Source organism: Molothrus aeneus, chromosome 9 (genome assembly GCF_037042795.1).
Source record: "Molothrus aeneus isolate 106 chromosome 9, BPBGC_Maene_1.0, whole genome shotgun sequence".
NCBI classification, from domain to species: domain Eukaryota; kingdom Metazoa; phylum Chordata; class Aves; order Passeriformes; family Icteridae; genus Molothrus; species Molothrus aeneus.
The window spans coordinates 9,004,110-9,008,819 of NC_089654.1; positions in this window are offsets into that span (position 1 = coordinate 9,004,110).

Sequence of the window (4,710 nt, forward strand, 5' to 3'; positions counted from 1 at the left end):
TTACATTAGTGGGGAACAATAGAGGGCAGACCTGGTGGAGCAGAAGTGAATTAGTTTTGCCTTCAGAGACACCCATGGAGAAAAGAAAGGTGTCTGAGTTACCTCAAAGTAATTCCTCTGCACACAGAGCTCCTCTAAACAGCTTAGGCAAAGAGAGACGAGAGATGTGCTTTTGATTTCAGCTCCATTTCCCAAATTTTATTTGTTTGCTTTGCTTCCACCTGGGTTTTGAAGTCCCTGCACCTCCCAGGATGTTTGCAGGGCTGTCACCTGCAGGAATGTGTTGTGGGCTCAGCACAGGAGCCGGGAGTGGGAGGGGGCTTCACCTCTGCCCACCTTCCTGCAGCTTTCAGCAAGAACAACTGCACTTTGCAAATAAAATTTATGGACAAATCGACCTGGGGGATCCAAAAACAGCAGGGAGGGATGCAGGGCAAGCAGGGGAAAACAGGAAAGCAAGGAAAGGAGAGGAGCCTTTCACACAGGGAATCTGGAAGGGCTGAAATCCCAAATAGTTGGAATTTTATCTGAATGCATTTTAGGTCCAAACACATTATCACATACTTTTCCCCATTTCACTTCATTTTTAACTTTAAAAAAAATCAACCACATACTTCTTTTTAGCATGAAGTAGAATCTTGCTAGTGGACCAATATTTTTTTGTTTTAATTTCCCAAAAATACCTGCAGAAATCTCTCCCCCCCAAAAAAACCCCAAACCCCAAAACCTAACAACTTGCTTTTCATTCATCTTCACTTGAAAAAAATGCTGAGGTTAAGCCTTCAAAGGTTGAATCAGGACCTGAGCCTAGGCCTTCCAGTTGGCCTTTAAAACACTGCTTTTTTGGCACATTTCTGGGGCCACGAGGGGCTCCTACCTCTGAACTTTCAGGCTGTCAGGCCAAACAAAAGTGAGCACTGCTCTCTTTTTCTTGAGGGGGAAGTGGAACACACACCAGCCAGGACATTGCCTCCTACATTGAAAAATTCCTGTGCTGTCACGCTAACTCATAAATTATCGAGCTGTGTAAACAGGGCCAGGGATGCTCTTTATTTATTTGTTTGTTTGTTTGTTTGTTTGTTTGTTTGTTTGTTTGTTTGTTTAAAGGGGGGGGAATAAAAGGTAGCTTGTCCATGGGTTGCTTGCAAAATTCGTGTCAAGGGGTGGGGGGAGGAAAAATCAACAACAAAGGAGCTTAAAGAGGAAATATTAAGAACCCCAAATTGGGTGAAAATTGCTTTCTGACAGATATCACCTACTGCAAATGAGACAGAAATACAAGTAATCTTGTAAAATGAAAGCCAAGGACAGACTTGTACCTGCCTTAGATGAATAAGTATCCCATTATCTTGAAGAATGAGGGCCCCAGGCTGTGATTATGCCACTATTGTATTCTAAACAGCATGGTTTGTCAAAGGGAATAAATCCTAGCAAAATCAAATAAATAAAAAAAAAAGGGATCCAATTTGAGGGCCAGCACACGATTTATTATTTTGTTTGATGTCACCCTCTCGATGTTACTGATTATTGGGCAAAAAGCGCCGTGTTTAAGCATGTGCTTAGAGCCTGCTGTCCCCCTCACAGGCTCCCTGCTGTCCCCCTGAATGTCACCCAGCACTGGCCTTGTGTTTGCCTCTGCTGATTGCCACCACCCAGCTCAGCAGCCCCAGAATGGCTCCAGATGGCCACAGCCCAGCATCCTGGGGAAGGAAACTCAGTTTTTGGGTTTCTGCTCGGATGAGTCTCGTGGTGACACTGAGGGATGGGGGGAGAGCACTTTGCACCGTGCTGGCAAAACAAGCAGGAGCTAAAGGCAGAGGGTTGCATCAAAAATGTATGAGGTAAAAGGAAATTTCACACCCATCTTCTTGTCCTTTATGGATTTGGGATTACAGTCCATCTCCCACTGTATCTTGAAAAGGCTTCTCCTCTTCCAAAAGTGCCACTTCTTGTTTTATGATGTCTCAAGCTTGATTAAAAAAAAAAAAAAAAGAAAAAAAGAAAGGTGATTAAAAAGACCAAACAGGTTACATATGTTATGAGGTGTTCTGTGAAATTCTTGATGTTGCTTTACCTGCTTGAATCACAGGGAGGACTGGACATGAACCTGCCTCTGCACAAGGGGGAGGCATTGCTGTAAAACTGGGATTATGAGTATTAAGGAGCCAGATCCGGAATCACAGAATCATTTAGGTTGGAAAAGGCCTCTAAGATCACTTGGACCAACCATTGCCAAGTCCAGCCCTGCTTTGCATTCAGCTGACTTCCAAAAGTTGGAGAAAGTTTCTGAAAGTTGGAAAATTCCTCAGAAAGCTGACCCTGACATGTCCCACTTGCACTCAGGAGTGGATGTTCAGGAGAAGATGGTACAATCACAGGCAAATGCAAATAGGAGGGAGGCTCTTGGAAATATTCCTGGGCAGCAGTTTGCTGAGGAAGGAGCATTCCTGTGCCCTGGCTCACTCCAAGGAGTTACTGCAATTTCTTGGCTTTTCTTTGGTGGGGCTCTGATTTCCTCAGCTGTGAGAGGAAGGTTGCAACACTGCCTTTAACAGGCATAATCTATTCACTGTGTATAAACCCCGGGGTTACATAAAAAACACTGAGCCAGGAGCAGAATGGGAGATGGAACATGAAAGTGACCCCTGTGGACATGGACCTCAGAGCCCCCTTTGTCCAAAGAGCCCTTGTGATGATCCCTTCTCCTCCCATAAACCCTATATCCTTCAACTCTCCGTGAATGAGCAGTGGTTGTTCATATTCTGGTTCTTCAAAGGAACAAGGGGGTTTGGAAATGTAAGTTTTAAATCCAAAAATGCAGCAGTTTGTCAGGTCCTTAGGGTAGGAGCTCTTAGGGTGTGAGAGTAGATTGCCCTCACACAACAAGGGCTGATCCCAGCAATGAGTGAGCAGACAAAGTCTAGGAATAATAGCAAGAAATGATGGATTTAAAGAGTCAAAAATAAAGTGGATGCATTTTATTTAGGCAAAGTTACAATTGAAATCAATAAGAACTACAGAATGTTGCCTTGTAATTTGACTTGAAAGCATTATTTGTTAAGGACTACAAAAACCAGAGGAATTTTAAAAGTCTTAATTTATTTTAAGTCATTTTGTGTGGACTATTTAACTTTCCTGAACCTCATTGCTTCTGGTAATGTCACTCAGTCTCTGTTTCTCTCGAGTTTCATGGAATTGCCAGCCACAAGCATAAAGAAAGTTACTCTCAAGTTTCTAAAATAATTAATTAGATTTTGTCATGTACATCAAGGACAACTTGATTTCTGTAGTCAGCTGTCAAATTTCTGTAAACCACGAGGGAAAAACTCATTTAAAAGCAGAGTTGTTTTCATATTCACAGGTGTCCAGGAGCTGAATTTTAACTCCTTTGGCTTTCACTCAGTCCCCAAACAGTGCAAATTCTGGGCAGTGAGTTCCTCTTGCTGGATTTCTACAGCTTCTGCAAAGTTCTTACTCATCAGCAGGTCTCTTGACAAAGTTTTCCTGATGCTTTCAATCAGGCAAGTGCTCTAGAAAAACACAAATCCTCATTATAGAACAGCTACAGGTGGTCATGATCCAGAAGGTGAAAAAGACAGAAGTTGCTCCTTTCCCCAGCTGTTTTGAGCAGCCCAGAAATGACATTACCTGCAGGACTTCCTTTTCCAGCACAAACCAGAAGCAATGGCAAGGTTTCTGTTTGCTTTGTGCAGAACAAGTGAAAAACATTCCACACCCACAGAGTCAAACGAAATCCAGATTTTCCTAAATGGATCTGAATATTTTACCAGAAATGCTTCTTTTCTACTGAAACATACAGGTCTGAGAGGGCTCACACAGGTCCATCCATCATGTTTCAGGCTGGGAAAAGTGAGGACACTGGACCCTTCAAAATCTTCTCCATCACAAGGTTCTAAACTGTAAAAAGACAAAAGCATCTTCCAGGTGGAAACATCAAAAGCCTGTATGTCCTTAGCTTTCTGAAATGAGCACACAGGGGAATTTGATCCTGATTCCATTCCCCAGGAAAGCTCTGTGTCTTTGTGGTTTTTGTTTTATATGAAAGTAGCTTCAAAACTTTCCAAAATTTTTTCTCTTTCGCAACTATTTTTGCCTCTTGGTTTTCAAAACACACTTTGAGTTTTCAAAACACACTTTGAGTTTTCAAAATACACTTTCTGGTTTCTCCCCACACTCCCCTCCTTATTTCAGAATTGTTCTACTTTTCTGGAACTTCTGTTTCCTACCACCTGGAATGTTCAGAAGCAGGCCCCAAATATTTCCAATTAAGTTCTCACCAGGACTCCAATTCCACCTTAAGAAAAGAAGGAGAAAAAGAAGGAAAAAAACCCCAACAACCAAAATGCCCAGTGAAAGCCATGAAATCCCATGCTAAACAAAAAAAAAGAAAGAAAAAAAAAAGAAAAAAAGAAAGAAATCAAGAAACCGAACTTGGAACTTTCAAAAGGGAATATTTTCCTCTTACTATAGAGATTCGCACCTAAAAATCCTCCAGCCATTTCAGCATTACCATTGAGTTTTGCAGGGTTTTTTGGGGTTTTCTGGTGGTTTTTTGGGGGGTTTTTTGTTTGTTTTTGTTGTTGTTTGGTTAGTTTTTTGGGGGTTTTATGGGGTTTTTTTGGGGGTTTTTTTTGGTTTTTTTTTTTAGTTTTTTGTTTGTTTTGGTTTTTTGTTGTGGGGTTTTTTTTT